Source organism: Salvelinus sp. IW2-2015, linkage group LG6.1, assembly GCF_002910315.2.
Source record: "Salvelinus sp. IW2-2015 linkage group LG6.1, ASM291031v2, whole genome shotgun sequence".
NCBI classification, from domain to species: domain Eukaryota; kingdom Metazoa; phylum Chordata; class Actinopteri; order Salmoniformes; family Salmonidae; genus Salvelinus; species Salvelinus sp. IW2-2015.
Genome location: NC_036845.1, coordinates 18,615,697 through 18,638,751, shown reverse-complemented (window position 1 = coordinate 18,638,751; position 23,055 = coordinate 18,615,697). Strand labels below are relative to the sequence as shown.

Here is a 23,055-nt window from a genome sequence, read left to right as displayed (position 1 = left end):
TGATTCTAATCCTTGTCCCAGGGGTCAGGGCTATGGCAGATTATACTCGGACCAGGGTTGGGATCAATTCCAGTCAATTCGAAAGTACACAAATTCCAATTTTCATCTATTCTTTTCAATGAGGAACATTTAGAATTTGAATTTGGTTGACTTTCTGAATTGACTGGAATTGACCCCAACACTGACTCGGATTATACTTTTGACTGAAAGTTAAACTCAGCCAATTGAAATGTGAGTAGTCAAGGTTTCCTAAATCAGTTCTAAACTTGAATAAATCCTCCTCTAAAATGATGGGCCCTACTGGACTCTCTTAGACCAACTTTAATCTCAAATCCTCAAGGATAAACCAATACAGAGCCTATAGCATACTTTAATCTCTCACATTCCAGAACGTTTCACCATCCTAGTGAATGCTGCTCCCTGCTACTGTAGTCTGGATCACTTAGTGAACCAGGGCCTAACATACTATATTCTGTATATTTTCACCACATTTAGAGAAGTGTCATAGTTATGTTTTTATCTTTTTACAATGTAATTATTTTAATTGCTTAGAATCCATGTCAAATTCCTGCAATACTACAGAAAATCACATTGAAAGATATAGTTATCTTGATTCTTTCTGTTTTGAAAGTGTGGTCTGGGATGTCAGTGACGAGTGACTGAATATGAAATAATGCTGTGAGTTTCACAGGCATGAAATCAGGAGCATCTCTTTTAAGATAAAGCAGTTTGTGTATGTGAGAGTGTGTGTATGTGGCCAGCTACGATCTGTGCTCGTGATGTAAATAAGATAACTGTGTATCAACACACATGCACACATGCAGGCACCCACGCCCACACACGCACCAGAATAAGTTATTTGAATATAGACACTTTTATATAGTGTGAGAAGTGGGGTGCTGTTGCGTTGGCAAGCTGGGGAGATACTGTAGGTATGAATAAAATTGGTCTGGTCACCCCAGATCCACGGTAGAATTTGACGTTCATCCAGGTCCCCAGAACATCGGGAGACGACTTGAATATTGGCCACTATGGGCAAAACATATATAAAAACACTCTAGCGAGGCGCGAGCATACATTGCTAGGCACTCGTTTTTAGTTTTCTTGTTGTAAAACCAATTCCAAACCTTAGCCCTTAACTTACAGGTCACAAGCAAAGGTTTCCCTGTTTTTCCAAACCTTTATTTATACAAAAGCTAAATACATCATAAAATGATCTGTAATAATATAATGGTCAAGGTAGATTTTGTATACTTGACATAACACTCAGAGGCACAGCTAGCTGTCAACATGCTCCTTTGTAATGCTTGGAAATGATAGTTCACAGTTATCGAATTTTATTGCACAATCTGCTCACCTGCTCGATATTGTACTGTTGAGAAAAAAATCGGAACTCTATTTCACGTTTTACATTTGATTCAGCTATTCCAGTCAGGAATTACAAAGTAGAGTTCAATTTTCACTAGTGCTGTACTGTGACATTCGTGGTCAGTCAGATTTATGTAAATTCACCAGGGGAGATGTTGATCATGGATGTTCTTGGCTAGCTTAACCACACTTGGGCTAGCTAATGTTTATTAGCTAGCTATCCAGCGAGCTTACCTTGTGTCCACAGTACAATTGGCAGAAAGGGACTAGCTAGCTAAATATGGTCAAATTTGAGCAGAAATTGGTGAATTATTTTCATGTGGTAATCAGCCACGTTTTGGTTAGCTTGCTGGCTAGATAGTTTACTTCTTGGGAAACAATATTCATGCTAACATTCATTGTACACTGAAAAAATATATAAATGCAACATTTTCAAGGATTTTACTGAGTTACAGTTCATATGGAAATACATTAGGCCTGAATCTATGTATTTCACATGACTGTTAATACAGAAACCTTAAAAAAAGGTAGGGGAGTGGATCAGAAAACCAGTCAGTATCTGGTGTGACCACCATTTGCCTCATGTAGCGCAACACATCTCCTTCACATAGAGTTGATCGGGTTGTTGATTGTGGCCTGTGGAATGTTGTCCCACTCGTCTTCAATGGCTGTGTGAAGTTGCTGGATATTGGTGGGAACTGGAACACGCTGTTGTATTTCAAACATGCTCTATGGGTGACATGTCCGGTGAGAATGCAGGCCAAGGAAGAACTGGGACTTTTTCAGCTTCCAGGAATTGTGTACAGATCCTTGCGACATGGGGCAGGTCATTATCATGCTGAAACATAAGGTGATGGCGGTGGATGAATAGCAGGACAATGGGCCTCAGGATCTCGTCACAGTATCTCTATGCATTGAAATTACCATCGATAAAATGCAATTGCGTTAATTGTCCATAGCTTATGCCTGCCCGTACCATCACCCACCACTACCACGGGCACTCTGTTCACAACTTTGACATCACCAAACCCCTCGCCCACACGACGCATGTCTGCCATCTGCCCGGTGAAGTTGAAACTGGGATTCATCTGAGGAGAGCACACTTCTCCAGTGTGCCAGTGGTCATCAAAGGTGAGCATTTGCCCACTGAAGTCAGTCACGACGCCGAACTGCAGTCAGTTCAAGACCCTGGTGAGGACGACGAGCATGCATATGAGCTCCACTGAGACGGTATTTGACAGTTTGTCCAGTAATTATTCTGTTGTGCAAACCCACAGTTTCATCAGCTGTCGGGTGGCTGGTCTCAGAATATCCCGCAGGTGAAGAAGCCGGATGTGGAGGTCCCGGGCTGGCGAGATTACACGTGGTCTGCGGTTGTGAGGCCAGTTGGACGTGCTGCCAATTCTCTAAAACAATTTTGGATGTGGCTTATGTTAGAGAAGTTAACATTCAATGACATGTCTGCAGTCAGCATGACAATTGCGTGCTCCCTCAAAACTTCAGACATCTGATGCATTGTGTTGTGTGACAAAATTGCACATTTTAGAGGGGCCTTTTATTGTCCCCCAGCACAAGGTGCACCTGTGTAATGATCCTGCTGTTTAATCAGCTTCTTGATATGCCTTTCCTGTCAGGTGGTTAGATTATCTTATACAAATAAACCTAATCAAATGTTATTTGTCACATTCGCCGAATACAACAGGTGTAGATCTTACAGTGAAATGCTTACTTACAAGCCCTTATTAACCAACAATGCAGTTAAGAAAAATGTGTCAAGTAAAAAATAGGAAATAAAAGTAACAAATATTTAAAGAGCAGCAGTAAAATAACAATAGCGAGACTATATTCAAGGGGTACCGGTTAGTCGAGGTAATTGAGGTAATATGTACATGTAGGTAGAGTTAAAGTGGCTATGCATAAATAATAAACAGTGAATAGCAGCAGCGTARAGGGGGGGGGGGGGGGTGTAAGGCAAATAGTCTGGGTAGCCATTTGATTAGCTGTTTAGGAGTAGAAGGGGGTAGAAGCTGTTGAGAAGCTTTTTGGTCCTATTCTTGGTGCTCTGATACCGCTTGCTGTGCGGTAGCAGAGAGAACAGTCTATGGCTAGGGTGGCTGGAGTCTTTGACAATTTTTATGGCCTTCCTCTGACACCGCCTGGTATAGATGTCCTGGATGGCAGGAAGCTTGGCCCCAGTGATGTACTGGGCCGTATGCACTACCCTCTGTGGTGCCTTGCAGTTGCCATACCAGGCAGTGAAGCAACCAGTCAGGATGCTCTCGATGGTGCAGCTGTAGAACTTTTTGAGGATCTGAGGACCCATGTTTAATCTCCTGAAGGCGAATAGGTTTAGGTTTTGTCATGTCCTCTTCACGACTGTCTTGGTGTGCTTGGACCATGATAGTTTGTTGGTGATGTGGACACCAAGGAACTTGAAGCTCTCAACCTACTCCACTACAGCCCCGTCGCTGAGAATGGGGGAGTGCTCGGTCCTCCTTTTCCTGTAGTCCACAATCAAATTTGTGCACGAAAGTTGAGAGAAATAAACTTTTCATGCATATGGAACATTTCTGGGATCTTTTATTTCAACTCATGAAACATGCGACCAATACTTTACATGTTGCGTTTATATTTTAGATCAGTTGTTGTGTCATACATCAAGTCTTATCAATTAAAATACACTGTCTGGCTATATCATATCTCATTATTTGCATGTGATTAATTATTATTGACGTGTATGTTTATTTCCCAGATATGCAAGTGTCTTCTCACATCATGTCAGTATCGCTTGTTTCATTTCTGATACAGAAAATGACTCAAAGCCTCTCAAAGCCTTGTCTCTCTGTGTTCCTTGCAGTAAGTCATAGTTATTTTATTTTTGCCCTCAAATCATGTAATCCTTGCATTCTATGGCCAGAAAATGATATCTTCAGCTAAAATGTTGTTGAGGCTTATTTAATGAAGCCTAAATGAACATTATTATTTAGTGTTATCTTTTTTGTGGAGACCTTTGCCATTAACCATTCAGAAATAATGTTAAAACTTAACCGTAGATTTGTTTCTGTTTTAACCCTATCCCAAACCTTAGCCCTTAACTTAACCAGTCAGCATTAATGCCTAAACTTAACCACGTCAAAACTCGACATTTGTCCCAGAACGTCGAGAGATGAAGTCAGACCGTGAGATCTTAGTGTGTGGGTGCTTGCACGTGTGTATGGAGTATATGTGTGCATGGAGTATACTGTATGTGTGTGGCAGAGGTGGCCGTTAGATATAGCCAGTGTGGAGGAGAGGTTGTACAGCAACTAGTTCCGAGGCCTTGGTCTGGTCAGCTGTGGCTCTAATGCCATTTCCAAGAACAATGAGCAGAAAAGGGCTAAAGCCTCAATGATGACACTTAATCGCGTTGGAATTCCTTGCCTGACCTTGGAAAGATATTAACCACTCGACAGGTGACACCGGGTGCATGTGTGTCTGTGTGCATGCACACGCATCCAAAGTCATTTGTGAGTTCAGTCTTTAATATGTAAGTGTATTTTAGAAAAAAATTGACAAGGACATTATGAATCATTTTACGATTGCTTGTTTAATAAACGATGATTTGAACGATATTAAGAGATGTGAAATAACAAAGAGGGATTTATGGAAAATCTCAGTTTTATACACCAACATTCAGTATAGTGACAATTCCCTGTTCATAATTGTAACGTAAGTTCATATACTGTACAGTAAGTGATGCCAACCTAAATCTGAGAAGTGTAGCATAAGAGAGGCATGTTAGCATAGGAGATGCACTTATGGTGGTCGAATATAGTCAGGCTGAGAGACTGTCTGTGTTGGACAGGAGGCAGACCATTGGGGGCAGGGATCTGGGGTCTCTAGACTAGTGATATGTGTGCCACATTGTCTGTTCAATAGAGGCCTTTGAATTTTTAAACAGCATCAGTTACCTCAAACTGTCATTGTTTGGTCACCATTAACCTTGCTTAATCCTGGTAAGTGCGTATCTGACAGTGTAGGGAGGGATGGATAGTGTTCAGGTGACTTAACTAGCCATGTGTTTTATTAGAAATTAATATCACAACATTCAGTCATTGTTTATAGAGGGTATGGGTTAACAACGTGTTTGCGTGCGTGCGTGCGTGCATGTGTGGTGTTTGAGAAAGAGTGCGAAAGAGAGCGATTGCCCACACAGATTCTTTAAACATGAGTAGTTAGTTCTTGTTGTAATGAATGCACCAATCTGCTAAGGTGGAAAATGTGTGTTCCTGCGAGCTCTCCTCCAATGACTGTTTCCTTTCAATCCACATTACCTTATCTGGCATCAGCCATATTTTATTGAACTCCCTTGGTCTCTACCACGGAGGTGGGTTTCAATACAAACAAGTAGGGTCTATTGAAAGGCTCGGCAGCCCTTGGGTGCCCTAAAAGCAGAAGCAAAAAGTAACTTAAGCTGATACTTCTCGATGTGAACAAATGGGTTGTCTGGAAGCTGGTAAATAGAGAAAAAACTGTGTTGCTCACCAAAGTCCATGGGACCAATCATAGAACACTGCACTCGTCTTAGATGGAGGATTACATTTATTTTTTTATATATTTTTTTACATTTAACCTTTTTTTAACTGGGCAAGTCTTCTTATTTACAATGATGGCCTGCCGGGGACCAGTTGGTTAACTGTCTTGTTCAGGGGCAGAACGACAGAATTTATCGAGATTATCGAGAATAATATAATACAAAAAAGAAAGCGAGCTGTATTCAGAACTCTCACAGAGAGAACAAAACTGTCTCTATTCAAATGCGTTTCCCGCCCCCCTTACATGGACATTTTTGTGTCTGAAATTCACATGTGCAGAAAACAACAACAAAAAAGAGCTGCAGACAGGACTGTGGAAAGGCAGAGCGTTACTGTGATAAAGCGACAGCATCAATTAGAACAACATGGTGTATATGAATCAAAAGGCTTATTAAAAAAGCCCAGGTCACTGTGGCTGCGGCTGGTAAGAGCTTTGTGTACGTTTTCTTGACTTGTTGAATTCATGTCTGGGTTTGCCAGGTCCCGTCTGCTACCTCTCTCTCTTCTACTCTCTGGAGAGTGTAATCCAGTATCACTTCTTACACTTGGCTGTGCAATCCTCGTCTTTCGAATCTATAGTAACGTTACCTAAAACGTTAACTCCTCACAGAAGCATGCAGCGTTTGCCTTTTAGTTTTTTAAAAATGTTTTCCAAGTCTCGTATTTCACAGGGCACTTCACAATGTCATGAGCTATTTTGAAAATTGTAACACTGGCACGGAAATGTATAAATCACATATAGCATCTGAGGTGTTTCAGAAACAGGGTTACTCATGCAGTGTATGTGTCGGTGTGTTAATGTTCCATGTTCCTATCTGTCTGCATTGTGTTTTGGAGGCCTGCCAGATTGAAGAGGAAGAGCACCTATTTTGCAGGGAGGTAATTGCTACACAAAAGCATTTTGATTGCCAGGATCTTTCACTGGGAACAGCCCCGGCTCCCCTTTCCACCTACACCCACCAACAACCTGATTACAAATCAACTTATTGATTTGATGAGTGCAAGATGTTTGCTAATAACTGCTCTCATACCATCTGTTAATCTTTGTTGTGATTAAAGAGGTAATCCCAATACCCATTATTCCCAATGACACGGCCAGGATCTTTCTCTTACGCAAGGGAGAGCAGCTCCAAGGATATCGGTGATCTCCGACTGCGATTGAGAAATCGTCTCCCGCCTCCCGCACAACAAACATGATACAAACAAGAATTACAACCCTCACTAAAAGTCCATTACCTCTTATAATCACACAAAATGATTTTTCTTAAATATGATAATAAATCACAGGGCGGATCAATAGCCTGAGGACCAACTGCTATGCACTGATAACGTATCAATCAATATTTAGTATTTCGATTTTAATTAATACCCGACCAGCGTCTAGAGGCCTGTTAACAGAGAGAAAATATTATCTCCAAAACGAGAGACAATAAATAAATAGATGAAAAGAATAGAACCCTGTTAGCATGCTCAAGTTGTTCCTCATATCTGTCATCGATTAGTTAGTTGTTTAGCTGTGATTAAGGTGCTAGGAAATTATTTAAAAGAGGGGTAGTGTGTGTGTGTCTGTTGGGAGGGGACAGGCAATGTCAGCATCTACAGATGGCCATGTCTCCAGAGCATGCTGGGTATTGAGGCGGGAAAAGCATCACTAAGCACCTGCAGCCAGGATACAAAAACATCCCTGAACACACACACACACACACATTCTAAAACATCCTTATTTATTGATAGGATTACTATAATCCAATGCACACATGTAAAACCTGTCATTTGTATTAACACATTAACTTAAATTAAAGCATCCAGTAAGATCATGGATCACATTGTATTTCAGTTCTTGAGTCTTGTCATTCACATAATTAACGTACCTCATATACTGCTGAGCCATTCAATTGAGTTCATTATAGATCAACTGAACAAAGCTATACTTACTTTACAGTATATTCCACAGTCTAAATCACACAGACCTAAGGCTTAGCATTAATTGAAGTTCATTTCCTGAACTACTTTGCACTGTACAGTAAAACCCACAATTAATTTGCCATCGCATGACTCTACAGAAACACTTAACGAAATAGTTTCAGAGCATTTAGTCATTACATCCTGAGTATGTTGCACGCACACTTTAAAGAAGGGGTGTACGGGGTAATCTTTCCTTGGTTTTAACTGGTAAATCACTGCTTAAACATAGGACTGCCAACTGTTTTCAATTGGATGGCCACCACAGACATTTGCAATCATTTTTCTTGATAAAGAGATTCAAATAGATAAATATTGTCCAGTGCATTCAGAAAGTATTCAGACCCCTTCCCTTTTTCCACATTTTGTTACGTTACAGCCTTTTTCTAAAATGGATTAAAAAAAAAAAAATCCTCATTAATCTACAGACAATACCCTATAAAGACAAACAATTTTTAGATACAGTTGAAGTCAGAAGTTTACATACACTTAGGTTGGAGTCATTAAAACTCGTTTTTCAACCACTCCACAAATTTCTTGTTAACAAACGATAGTTTTGGCAAGTCGGTTAGTACATGTACTTTGTGCATGACACAAGTCATTTTTCCAAACATTGTTTACAGACAGATTATTTCACTTATAATTCACTGTATCACAATTCCAGTCTGTCAGAAGTTTACATACACTAAATTGACTGGGCCTTTAAACAGTTTGTAAAGTTCCAGAAAAAATGTCAGGGCATTAGAAGCTTCTGATAGGCTAATTGACATAATTTGAGTCAATTGGAAGTGTACCTGTGGATGTATTTCCAGACCTACCTGCAAACTCAGTGCCTCTTTGCTTGAAATCATGGGAATATCAAAGAAAATTGTAGACCTCCACAAGTCTGGTTCATCCTTGGGAGCAATTTCCAAACGCCTGAAGGTACCACGTTCATCTGTACAAACAATAGTACGCAAGTATAAACACCATGGGACCATGCAGCCGTCATACCGCTCAGAAAGGAGACGCGTTCTGTCTCCTAGAGATGAATGTGCTTTGGTGCGAAAAGTGCAAATCAATCCCATAACAACAGCAAAGGACCTTGTGAAGATGCTGGAGGAAACAGGTATAAAAGTATCTATATCCACAGTAAAACTAGTCATCGACATAAATTGAAAGGCCGCTCAGCAAGGAAGAAGCCACTGCTCCAAAACCGCTATAAAAAAGCCAGACTACGGTTTGCAACTGCACATGGGGACAAAGATTGTACTTTTGGGAGAAATGTCCTCTCTTCTGATGAAACAAAAATAGAACTGTTTGGCCATAATGACCATTGTTATGTTTGGAGGAAAAAGGGGGCGGCTTGCAAGCCGAAGAACACCATTCCAACCGTGAAGCATGGGGGTGGCAGCATCATGTTGTGGGGGTGCTTTGCTGCAGGAGGAACTGGTGCACTTAACAAAATAGATGGCATCATGAGGAGGAAAATGATGTGGATATATTGAAGCAACATCTCAAGACATCAGTCAGGAAGTTAAAGCTTGGTTGCAAATGGGTCTTCCAAATGGACAATGACCCCAAGCACACTTCCAAAGTTGTGGCAAAATGGCTTAAGGACAACAAAGTTAAGGCATTGGAGTGGCCATCACAAAGCCCTGACCTCAATCCCATAGCAAATTTGTGGGCAGAACTGAAAAAGCTTGTGTGAGGAAGGAGGCCTACAAACCTGACTCATTTACACCAGCTCTGTCAGGAGGAATGGGCCAAAATTCACCCACCTTATTGTGGGAAGCTTGTGGAAGGCTACCTGAAAAGTTTGACCCACGTTAAACAATTTAAAGGCAATACTAATTGAGTGTATGTAAACTTCTGACCCACTGGGAATGTGATAAGCTAACAGTCCAATATGCTCTAGACAGCTAGCGGGCCGCGGCTAGCAGGCTAGCGGATGGGCATTCAGGGGACGTCGCGACGGAGGAGCCAGTTGAAAAAAAAAACGTTGTCGTGATGGGTCGGGGGGGGGGGGGGGGGTCCAGGCCAATTGGCAAAATAGGTATTGTAGCCCATGGAATGGCTGATGGACCTCTTCGGTTAGCCATTTGATGGACTTATCAAAGGCTAGTTTGTTCTTGCTTCGGGACAGAGACGTTAGACAGGAGTGGCCACTTGGATAGCAGTTAGCTAGCTGCGATGATCCAGGTGAAAAGGTTCAGAGTTTGAGATATGGAGAAAAATCAGTCCGATTTGCGCTATGCAGACTGGCGAGAGTTGTCCTGGCTAAAGGTAGCTGATGACCAGCTAGTAGCTAGTTAGCTGGCTAGCTTTATTTGGGGCTTCCGGTTCAAAGTAAAGAAAATAGCAGATCCATACCACATTGGGTGAGGCGGATTGCAGGAGAGTATGTTGAAGTTGAGGTTAAGAAAAATATAAAAAGATATATACACGATAAGACGAGGACAAAAGACGTCTGACTGCTACGCCATCTTGGATATTTTTTCAAAAGAATTGGCTAAATATGATAAACTATTAATACATTTTAAAAGAAACAAACTCCAACATGCCAGGGCATTTGTGGTAGCAAACGTTAAACAATTGACGTTTTCACTTCCTTACATTATAAAGTAAAATTGCATATTGTACAGTCACACTTTATTTGGATAGTCCATCTGTGCTCTACAGATGGTCATACTATCAACACACTATCTAAGATTATGGTTAGGTTTAGAATAAGGGTTAGGGTAGGGGCTAGGATTAGGGTTAGTAGATAGTTAATTGAAATGTTACTGATAGTCTGTAGACCACAGATGGACTATCCAAATGAAGTGTTATTACCTATTGTGCATTGAGAGATCACAGCAGAGTTGTGAGTTAAGAGGTGCTCAGATGTGGACAGAGGAGCAGGGTAGGTGGCTGTGTGTGTGTGGAGACTGGAGCTGGGGGCTGTAGGATGGGCAGCTTGGCCAAGACATGACCCCTCTCCCTGGGAAGGTAGGGAGGTTGATCTGGGCTAAGCGGAAAGACTGCAGGGCGCTTGGGGTTACCGCTGGATTTAAGCGTCTCAAGGCTGTCTGCTGTCTGACCTTTTGTAGGTCAGCTGGCTATTAGGCCATGACTAGTGCAGGCTGCACACACACACATGCACCAAAGCATGCACACACACATACACACCCTCTCTCCCTCCTCCTTCCCCACTGTCATACCACCCAAGTAGGGGTAGTAAAGGGTCATCTACAGGCATGCCTCCACATCACAGCTCACAATCACCAAAACATAGATAAAAGGCGATCAAAAGTACGCAACATGTTATATGGAATCCTATAGCCTGAACATGGTGCCACACATGATGCGCCTACTTCTAAAAACTACTTGGAATAAAATGGGTTGTTGGTGTTTAGAGACAAAGAAGGAGCACATCAACTGTGTTTTCTTGTAAAGCTCGCCCACCTAGAGACTAGAGCTGATTGGTCAATCCCTAATAATCCCTACTCAAGGGTCGCTGCAAGGGGTTGGCAGGGGCTACTTAGCCTTATGAGTCAGCTGTCTACTGCAATGCTGTAATTGATTAATTGCATTTTGTAAGACAACTCATGAAAGCCCAGCCCACTATTCAGTTATATAAAAAAAAAAGATTGAATCAATTTTAGAATAAGGCTGTAACGTAATAAAATGTTGAAAAAGTTAAAGGATCTGAATACTTTCCAAAAGCACTGTAAGAGCTACTGAAGGCCACATACAGTGCCATTCAAAGGTTTGGACACACCTACTCATTCCATTTTTTTGGTACTATTTTCTACATTGTAGAAGAGTAGTGAAGACATAAAAACTATGAAATAACACACATGGAATCATGTAGTAACTGGAGTCTTTGACAATTTTTAGGTCCTTCATCTGACATCGGCTGATATAGAGGTCCTTGATGGCAGGAAGCTTGGTCCCGATGATGCACTGGGCTGTACGCACTACCCTCTGTAGTGCCTTGCGGTCGGAGACCGAGTAGTCCGTCTATTGAGGGGGAATAGGTTTTGTCTTGTCCTCTTCATGACTATCTTGGTGAGTATGGACCATGATAGTTTGTTGGTGATGTGGACACCAAGGAACAGGAAGCGCTCAACCTGCTCCACTACAGCACCGTCAATGAGAATGGGGGCATGCTCGGGCCTCCTTTTCCTTTAGTCCACAATCATCTCCTTGGGTGACTGGAGTCTCTGACAATCTTATGGGCTTTCCTCTGACACCGCCTATTATATAGGTCCTGGATGGCAGGAAGCTTGGCCCCAGTGATGTACTGGGCCGTTCGCACTACCCTCTGTAGCACCTTACGGTCAGATAACGAGTAGTTGCCATACCAGGCGGTGATGCAACCGGTCAGGATGCTGTTGATGGTGCAATTGTAGAACCTTTTGAGGATCTGGGGGCCCATGCCAAATCTTTTCAGTCTCCTGAGGGGGAAAAGGTTTTGTCGTGCCCCCTTCACGACTGTCTTGGTATGTTTGGACCATGATAGTTTGTTGGTGATGTGGACACCAAGGAACTTGAAACTCAACCTGCTACAGCCCCGTCGATGTTTATGGGGGCCTTTTCCTGTAGTCCACGATCAGCTACTTTGTCTTGCTCACGTTGAGGGAGAGGTTGTTGTCCTGGCACCACACTGCCAGTTTTCTGACCACCTCCCTATAGGCCGTCTCATCGTTTCCGGTGATCATGCCTACCACTGTTGTGTCATCAACAAACTTAATGATGGTGTTGCAGTCGTGGGTGAACAGGGAATACAGGAGGGGACTAAGTACACACCCCTGAGGGGCCCCAGTGTTAAGGATCAGCGTGGCAGACGTATTGTTGCCTACTCTTACCACCTGGGGGCGGACAGTCTAGGGTGTCCGGGAGGATGCTGTTGTGTGAACCATTCAAAGCACTTCATGGCTACCAACGTGAGTGGCACGGGGTGGTAATCATTTAGGCAGGTTACCTTCGCTTCCTTGGGCACAAGGACTATGGTGGTCTGCTTGAAACATGTAGGTATTACAGACTCGGTCAGGGAGAGGTTGTTGAAAATGTCAGTGAAGACACTTGACAGTTGGTCCACGCATGCTTTTAGTACACGTCCTGGTATTCCGTCAGGCCCAGCGGCTTTATGAATGTTGACCTGTTTACGGTAACCTCCCACCTGGCCAACATCCGGTGAAATTGCGGAGCACAAAATTCAAACTACAGAATTATCAATATTTAACTTTCATAATATCACAAGTGTAATACATCAAAATAAAGCTTAGCTTCTTGTTAATCTAGCCGCTGTATCATATTTCAAAAAGACTTTAGGGCGAAAGCACACCATGCGATTATCTGAGGACAGCGCCACGCATGCAAAACCATGAAAAACATATTTCAACCAGGCAGGTGCGACACAAAAGTCAGAAATAGTGATATAAAAATGCCTTACCTTTGATCTTCTTCTGTTGGCACTCAAAGGTCCAAGTTACATCACAAATGGTCCTTTTGTTCGATAATGTCCTTTATATCCATAAAAACTCAGTTTAGCTGGCGTGCTTCAGTCAATAATCCATCCAGTTTCCCTCCATCAAAATGCATACAAAATGAATCCCAAACATTACTAATAAACTTGTCAAACTAATACGTAAATAAACAATAACATTTAAGACGGAGAATCGTTATTGTCTTTACCGGAGAAAAATACCAAAGAACACGTTCTCTTCTACGCGCTTGGAAACGCTACAGCAAAAATGGGACCCACCTAGAAAAACTACAATTTCTGGCTCATTTTTCCAAAAACCAGCCTGAAACTCTTTCTAAAGACTGTTGACATCTAGTGGAAGACCTAGGAACTGCAATCTGGGAGGACTTCTCCTTATAATAAAAGTGACCGCCATTGAAAATGGTGGTAGGCTGAATTGTTTTTGGGGGGGATGGTTTGTCCTCGGGGTTTCGCCTGCCATATCAGTTCTGTTATACTCACAGACATTATTTTAACAGTTTTAGAAACTATATGAGTGTTTTCTATCAAAATCTACCAATTATATGCATATCCTAGCTTCTGGGCCTGAGTAACAGGCAGTTTACTTTGGGCACGCTTTTCATGCGGACGTGAAAATACTGCCCCTTACCCAAGAGAGGTTAAAGGTTTTGTTCATATCAGCTACCACGAGTGTTATCACACAGTGATCCAGAACAGCTGATGCTCTCGCACAGGCTCTGTGCAGGGACCATCGGCACCCTTGTACACAGCAGAGTCTTGCAGAGATGCCAGGATGCAGGCAAATATGAGGTCTCTGGAACCAGTCAGAAAGCTGAAGAGGGATCCTTACAGCATGTTGTGAATGAGACAACCAAAGAGATGATAGCCCGCTCCTGTGCCACGATCGTCACGCACCCCTTCCATGTGATCACCTTGAGATGCATGGTCCAGTTTATCGGTAGAGAAACCAAGTACAGTGGAGTGTTTGATTCCATCATCACTGTCTACAAGAAACGAGCATAAAAGGCATTTAGCTTGTCTGGTAGGCTCGCGTCACTGGGCAGCTCGCGTCTGGGTTTCCATTTGTAGTCAATAGTGTTCAAGCCCTGCCACATCCGACGAGCGTCAGGGCTGGGTGTAGTAGGATTCAATCTTAATCTTGTATTGATGCTTTGCTTGTTTGATGGTTCGTCTGAGGGCATAGCGGGATTTCTTATAAGCATCTGGATTAGTTTCCTGCTCCTTGAAAGCGGCAGCTCTAGCCTTTAGCTCAATGAGGATGTTGTCTGTAATGTATGGATTCTGGTTGGGATATGTACGTACAGTCACTGTGGGGACGACGTCGATGATGCACTTAATGATGAAGCCAATGACTGAGGTGGTGTATTCCTCAATACTATTGGATGAATCCCGGAACATATTCCAGTCTGTGCTAGCAAATAATTCCTGTAGTGTAGCATCCGTGTCAACTGACTAGTTTCGTATTGACCGAGTCACTGGTACTTCCTGCTTTAGTTTTTGCTTGTTAGCAGGAATCAGGAGGATATAATTGTGGTCAGATTAGCCAAATGGAGGGCGGGGGAGAGCTTTGTGTGCATCTCTGTGCACGGAGTAAAGGTGGTCTAGGATTTTTTTCCGCTGTTAAAAATTGGGTAAAACTGATTGTGGTCCCGTGTGGCTCAGTTGGTAGAGCATGGCGCTTGCAACGCCAGGGTTGTGGGTTCATTCCCCACGGGGGGACCAGGATGAATATGTATGAACTTTCCAATTTGTAAGTCGCTCTGGATAAGAGCGTCTGCTAAATGACTTAAATGTAAATGTATTTAAGTCCCCAGCCACTAGAAGCGCCACCTCTGGATGAGCGATTTCCTGTTTGCTTATGGCCTTATACATCTCATTGAGTATGGACTTAGTGCCCGCATCAGTTTGTGGTGGTAAATAGACAGCTATGAAAAATATAGATTAAAACTCCCTTGGTAAATAGTATGGTCTCCAGCTTATCATGAAATACTCTACCTCAGGTGAGCAAAACCTCAACACTTCCTTAATACTAGATTTCGTGCATCAGCTGTTGTTTACAAATATACAAAGACCGCCACGTCTTGTCTTGCCGATGCAGCGTAAAACCCGCAAGCTGTATTTCATCCATGTCATTGTTCACCCACGACCTGGTGAAAAATAAGATATTACAGTTTTTAATGTTCTGTTTGTAGGATATTTGTGATCGTAGCTCTAATATTTTGTTATCCTATAACTGTACGTTGGCTAATAGGACTGATGGTAGAGGAAGATTACCCACTCGCGGTTGGATCCTTACAAGGCACACCGACCTCTGTCCCCGATATCTCCGTCTCTTTCTCCTGCGAATGACGGAGATGTTGGCCTTGTCGGGTGTCTGAAGTAAATCCTGCGTGTCCGACTCGTTAAATAAAAAATCTTCTTCCAGTACGAGGTGAGTAGTTACTGTCCTGTTATCCAGAAGCACTTTTTCGGTCATACGAGACAGTGGCAGAAACATTATGTGCAAAAAAACACGCACAATTGGTTAAGAGCCCGTAAAACAGCAGCCTTCTCCTCCGGCGCCATTCAAAAAATGTGCTGCAAAAAAACCACTACTAAAGGACAGCAATAAGAAGAGACTTGCTTGGACCAAGAAACACAAGCAATGGACATTAGACCGGTGGAATTATGTCCTTTGGTCTGATGAGTCCAAATTTGAGATTTTTGGTTCCAACCGCCGTGTCTTTGTGAGACGCAGAGTAGGTGAACAGATGATCTCTGCATGTGTGGTTCCCACTGTGAAGCATGGAGGAGGAGGTGTTATGGTGTGGGGGTGCTTTGCTCATGACACTGTCTGATTTATTTTGAAATCAAGGCATACTTAACCAGCATGGCTACCGCAACATTCTGCAGCGAAACGCCATCCCATCTGGTTTGTGCTTAGTGGGACTATAATTTGTTTTTCAACAGGACAATGACCCAACACACCTCCAGGCTGTGTAAGGGCTATTTGACCAAGAAGGAGAGTGATGAAGTGCTGCGCAGGATGACCTGGCCTCCACCCAATTGTGATAATTTGGACCGCAGAGTGAAGGAAAAACAGCCACCAAGTATATGTGGGAACTCATTTAAGACTGTTGGAAAAGCATTCCAGGTGAAGCTGGTTGAGAGAATGCCAAGAGTGTTCAAAGCTTTCAAAAAAGCAAAGGGTGGCTACTTTGAAGAATCTGAAATATATTTGTATTTGTTTAATAACACATGATTCTACAATGTAGAAAATAAGGAAAATTCTTGAATGAGTAAGTGTGGCCAAACTTGTGACTGATACTGTATATGGGTCAGGGTTAGGGTCCTGCCTCTGTCAGAGGTTTTTACATATGTTTGTACACACATTTACTTAGTTTAAGTCAGTCACCTGGACAAAAAATGATTGGCTAGGAATGTTATACTTTTGCTTTCACTTCCATTTTGGGAGGGGAATGCAGCTCTGGTTGCTGAAACATTTTTGGGACTTTTTTCTACGAACTCTGTTCGTGAACCATTATGGTACATGTTCTTAGTAAGTGTTGGGCTTTCAAAAATATATATTATTTACTTTTACGTTTTTCAAATAAGTGCTTTTACAGTGGGGTGTGTCATCTTTTCCCAAACACTATGGTAAATCTGTTGTTTTGTGAAGGTCAAATACTATCCTATGATCTAAGCCTAGCTCCTCTCTGAGAACATGGCACTGGCTTTGGACACTGTCCATGTCAGACTAATGTAGGTCAAAGAAATCAAACACATTCATTTAAAGGGCCAGGTAACACCTCACTTCCAATCCCATAGCTCTTAACGCTTGTGTAGTCTTAACATTCTGTATACTCCCCTTGTCTTAAAACCTCTACGGACCACCCATCCCGGATCCGGGATCATTCTCATCAGAAACGCTGACTAGAATAGCCTAGCCTAGCGCCACAGGGACATAATATAATATAATTTCATGAAATCACAAGTCCAATACAGCAAATGAAAGATAAACATCTTGTGAATCCAGCCAACATGTCCGATTTTTAAAATGTTTTACAGCGAAAACACAACATATATTTATGTTAGCTCACCACAATATCCAAAAACACACCGCCATTTTTTCACAGAAAAGATAGCTTTCACAAAACCCACAAATAGAGATAAAATTAATCACTAACCTTTGAACAACTTCATCAGATGACAGTCATATGACATCATGTTATACAATACATTTATGTTTTGTTCGATTATGTGCATATTTATAGCCACAAATCGTGGTTTTACATTGGCGCCATGTTCAGAAATGGCTCCAAAATAGCGAAAGTAATTACAGATAGCAACGTGAAATATAGAAATACTCATCATAAACTTTGATGAAAGATGCATGTTTAACATATAATTAAAGATACACTGGTTCTTCATGCAACCGCTGTGTTAGATTTAAAAAAGAACTTTATTAAAAAGCACAGCATGCAATAATCTGAGACAGCGCTCAGCCATTCTCCGCCATGTTGGAGTCAACAGAAATACGAAATTACATCATAAATATTCCCTTACCTTTGATGATCTTTCATCAGAATGCAGTGCCAGGAATCCTAGTTCCACAATAAATCATTTTTTTTGTTTTATAATGTCCATTACTTCTGTCGAATTAGCAACTTTGGCTAGCATGTGTAGTTCACGTGTCCATCGAACGTTACGCTAATGAACGAAAACTTCAAAAAGTGRTATTACAAATCGAATAAACTGGTCAAACTCAGTTGAGAATCAATCTTCAGGATGTTTTTCTCATATACACTGCTCAAAAAAATAAAGGGAACACTAAAATAACACATCCTAGATCTGAATGAATGAAATATTCTTATTTCTTTACATAGTTGAATGTGCTGACAACAAAATCACACAAAAAKTATCAATGGAAATCAAATTTATCAACCCATGGAGGTCTGGATTTGGAGTCACACTCAAAATTWAAGTGGAAAACCACACTACAGGCTGATCCAACTTTGATGTAAWCTCCTTAAAACAAGTCAAAATGAGGCTCAGTAGTGTGTGTGGCCTCCACGTGCCTGTATGACCTCCCATAAAACCTGGGCATGCTCCTGATGAGGTGGCGGATGGTCTCCTGAGGATCTCCTCCCAGACCTGGACTAAAGCATCGCCAACTCCTGGACAGTCTGTGGCGTTGGTGGATGGAGCGAGACATGATGTCCCAGATGTGCTCAATTGGATTCAGGTCGGAACGGGCGGCCAGTCCATAGCATCAATGCCTTCCTCTTGCAGGAACTGCTGACACACTCAGCACATGAGGTCTAGCATTGTCTTGCATTAGGAGGAACCCAGGCCAACCGCAGCATATGTCTCACAAGGGTCTGAGGATCTCATCTCGGTACCTAATGGCAGTCAGGCTACCTCTGGCGAGCACATGGGCTGTGCGGCCCCCAAAGAAATGCCACCCACACCATGATGACCCACCGCCAAACCAGTCATGCTGGAGGATGTTGCAGGCGCAGAACGTTCTCCACGGCGTCTCCAGACTCTGTCACATGTGCTCATGTGCTCAGTGTGAACCTGCTTTCATCTGTGAAGAACACAGGGCCAGTGGCGAATTTGCCAATCTTGGTGTTCTCTGGCAAATGCAAACGTCCTGCCACGGTGTTAGGCTGTAAGCACAACCCCCACCTGTGACGTCGGGCCCTCATACACCCTCATGGAGTCTGTTTCTGACCGTTTGAGCAGACACATGCACATTTGTGCCTGCTGGAGGTCATTTTGCAGGGCTCTGGCAGTGCTCTCCTTGCACAAAGGCGAGGTAGCGTCCTGCTGCTGGGTTGTTCCCTCCTACGGCCTCCTCCACGTCTCCCGATGTACTGGCCTGTCTCCTGTAGCGCCTCCATGCTCTGGACACTACGCTGACAGACACAGCAAACCTCTTGCCACAGCTCGCATTGATGTGCCATCCTGGATGAGCTGCACTACCTGAGCCACTTGTGTGGTTGTAGACTCCGTCTCATGCTACCACTAGAGTGAAAGCACCGCCAGCATTCAAAAGTGACCAAACATCAGCCAGGAAGCATAGGAACTGAGAAGTGGTCTGTGGTCACACCTGCAGAACCACTCCTTTATTGGGGGTGTCTTGCTAATTGCCTATAATTTCCACCTGTGTCTATTCCATTTGCACAACAGCATGTGAAATTTATTGTCAATCAGTGTTGCTTCCTAAGTGGACAGTTTATTTCACAGAAGTGTGATTGACTTTGAGTTACATTTTGTTGTTTAAGTGTTTCCTTTATTTTTTGAGCAGTGTATATCCAATAACGTCCCAAACGAGCATTTCTTCATGTCTATCTAACGCATTGCAGACAAAGACATCACATGCCCTCTGTGCGTGGCCAAGAACTGGCAATCTGCCTGACCTGTCACTCCAAAGGCTCTCATCCGTCCCACATGAAGCTATATGCTTCATTCCACGTTCTACTGCCTGTTGACATCTAGTGGAAGGCATATGAAGTGCATACAGATCCATAAATATAAGGCAATTGAATAGGCGATGCCTTTCACAGCGACCCATTTCAGAATTTTCACTTCCTGTTGGAAGTTTGCCGTGCATATGAGTTCTGTTTTACTCACAGATATAATTCAAACAGTTTTAGAAACTTCAGAGTGTTTTCTACCAATAGTAATAATAATATGCATATCATATGATCTAGGACAGAGTACGAGGCCGTTTAATTTGGGCACAAATCATCCAAAAGTGAAAATGGCGCCCCCTATCCAAGGGTAAAAAATGACCCGCCATCACAAAGCCCCGAAATAAAGCAATTAATTGAATTTTCAACCCCAATCTTTTTTGCTATGGAAGACAAGCAACTGTGCATCATCACAAACTTTGAATATCTGGGTTTTCCCTCTTCACAATGCAGAAAGACTGCATTTAATCAGTGGACACCACTCGTTTTTATTACAACACACCTGTCGTAATTGTTTTCTTTACTAAAGTGGAGGTTTATTATTATTGCTAAAGGTACTGCATAGGTGTAAACATGTTTTTTTTAGCAAGAGAGCACTTGTATAGCTGCAGAAAATAGTTTTGAATGCATTTTACTGAAGGGAAACAATAACGGTCTTGAACTGTTTTGGCAACATAGTGATATATATTCCTATATACTGTACAATGAGGAATTCAACTACAAAATACTAGTCTTCTCCCATTTTTTTAAACCATTGCCCCCACCCACAAGGTGTATAAACAACAACAAAAAATAAGATAATAGATTAAAAAAATTAAAAACGTGATGAAAATAAATAAATCAACTCCAATTAGCACATGTAGGACAGTATAAGTGTGTGTGCATGGACTTTGCAGATGTATTTCTCACATGTGCAGCACATACTATTTGTTTTACAGTCCTTCTTTGGGGGGCAGAATTGGCATCTCCTCTTCTTGCCTGTCCCAGCTGGATCAGGACAAGATTCAGTCCCCTGAAGAGATTTCACAAGCGCTGTAGAGGCTGCTGTGCGGGGGGAGGCGCTCCCTTCTTTGAATGTGTGGGGGTATAAGTGTCTTTCCCAGCTGCTCCAGAAACACCCTCTTCTTGTTCTGCTTATCAGGCATCCAGGTAGGGTTGATCTTGTTCCATATCACAAAGGCATTGTATGAGGACACATCAATGATGTTATGGAAGATGACCAGGGGCCAGCGGGCAGTCATCCTCCTGCAAGTTCCAATCCCCTTGTCCAGGTTGTCCACGCCTCTTTTGTTGTGGTTGTAGTCCAGGATGATGGCTGGCTTCCTGTCTTCACGATCACTGATCTCAGCCGTTTTGTGCAGTGTGCTCAGGAGGACCACATTCTTGTTCCTCTTTGGGAGGTAAGAAACTAGAGTGGGGGTGAAGGCAAACTTTGATGAGAAGGCCTCTCTCCCCCTTGTTGTGAGGAGTGCAGGGGGGAGCTCAGGCTTGTTCTTTCTAACTGTGCCAACCATTGGGGATCTTTCTCTTCAGGAGCTGCTGGCTGAGTTAAATCAGTAGCACACAATCTCAATTTCTCATTGTGTGTCTTTTGTGGTGTGTAAATAGTTTTATAACTGCCAGGTCAAAAATGACCCTAAGACAATCTTTATACGCTGGTGGTGTGCAGCTTTCATGGAAATATGAACAAAGGCGATGTTTTTTCTTTTTCTTATGTTGGCGTCACTCTAGGAAAAGTCAAATTTCAAGTTAAAAAAATATAATTGAGAGGGTTTTCTCTGCTGTTGAGCAGGTCATTTTTGATCCTTAAGACAACACAAGGGTTAAAGGGAAATCGCACCCAACCAGCACTCTCATGAAACTAATACCTGTTTGTGGTTTGTGTGTGGACATGTGTAAAGACACCTGCCACCATGAATACTCAGGAGCCAAAAGGCTAAGACACTGCTAAAATTGAAATACAGTACGGGGTGGAAGGAAAGAGAGGGGGGAAAAAGGATAGTGAAAGTAAGAAAATACAGAAATAAAGGTGAGGAGGGAGAGAGAAAAGATAGTGGGGAGAGGTTGGGTGACAGGCAGCTGTGGAGACAGGGTTGTTAGTTTATGTAGGCTGTGGGCTGAGTCGACTGGAAAATTTTGATCACTTTAATTTACTATATCCAGCGCAGCCACTCTCCCTGTCCAGCACTTTTATCAAGCCTGGTGAGCTGGTATTGATTTTTTTTATTTTCTGCTCAGGATAAGAAGACAGAGAGTTAGGGAGCTCTAGTGAATGGAGAACTTTCCTCAGATTGCTGCTGTTCTCCAGCTTATTGCATCCTGTCCTTTGTGGTTTCAGATGATGTCCAGTACGCCACGGCTGCTCCAGCCAATAAACAAGGTGACTAACAATGGAAGTGGGCCAGGAATGAAGAGAAGGAGACAGGGTATAACCTCACAACACTCAGCAGGGAGAAAAGGGGGGGGAAGAGTGTAACGTGTATCAAATACAAATGCATCTATAGTCTATTTTGGAATGACTAACATGTCGTGTAGTTCTGTGTATATCATTTTGATCTGACCATGAGATGATATTAGATTGCTTTAAACAAATATTTTGGGGTCATAGAAAAATATATCTTTTTTTTTTTTTGATTCTTAGGAATATCAAAGTGACACTCATTTAAGAGATATAACAAATTAGTTGTTTTTTATATACAAAATGGAAGAGGCAGGATAATGGAAATTATTTATTTTTCAGGAGGAAGTTTCACAAGGTACTATAACGGAGTTTCCATGTTAGAATTAAATGATTTTAGGACTGAAGGCCAAAAGACTATTGAACTTTTATGTGTGTATGTTGGTGTGCCTCTGTGTGTTTCCTTGAGCAAAATTAATTATCACCTTTGCCCCACAGAAAATGCAATTAATAGCGGAAATAATTATTTTTTCGTTTCTTTCCCCAATTCACGGCTAATTGAGAACCTTGATATTAAAGTTGTTGTACATTTTTATGGAATGCCAATTCTTGAGTGTTTGTTTGTGTACGTTAGAGAAAGGATGAGCAAGAGAGAGAGAGAGACAGCGATAGGGTGAGAAGCACAAGGATAGGGAGAGACAGAGGAAGAGAGCAAATCTCAGCTGAAAGAGAGGTTAGTGACAGTCTGATAAAAGATGTCTCCAAAACACTAATTAAAATTGAATACCCCTGCAAATCAACACAACATGCAATCTCCAGGTA

The 23,055-nt window shown here is 42.3% G+C and overlaps 1 long non-coding RNA gene across 1 annotated transcript; it reads left to right on the top strand.

The window, feature by feature from the left end:
• The first annotated feature begins 20,798 nt into the window (after positions 1 to 20,798).
• On the top strand, positions 20,799 to 22,833 carry LOC111964737 (uncharacterized). Its single transcript, XR_011480039.1, has 2 exons — positions 20,799 to 21,235; positions 22,174 to 22,833. It is a non-coding gene; the product is annotated as an uncharacterized lncRNA (long non-coding RNA).
• Positions 22,834 to 23,055: the final 222 nt, after the last annotated feature.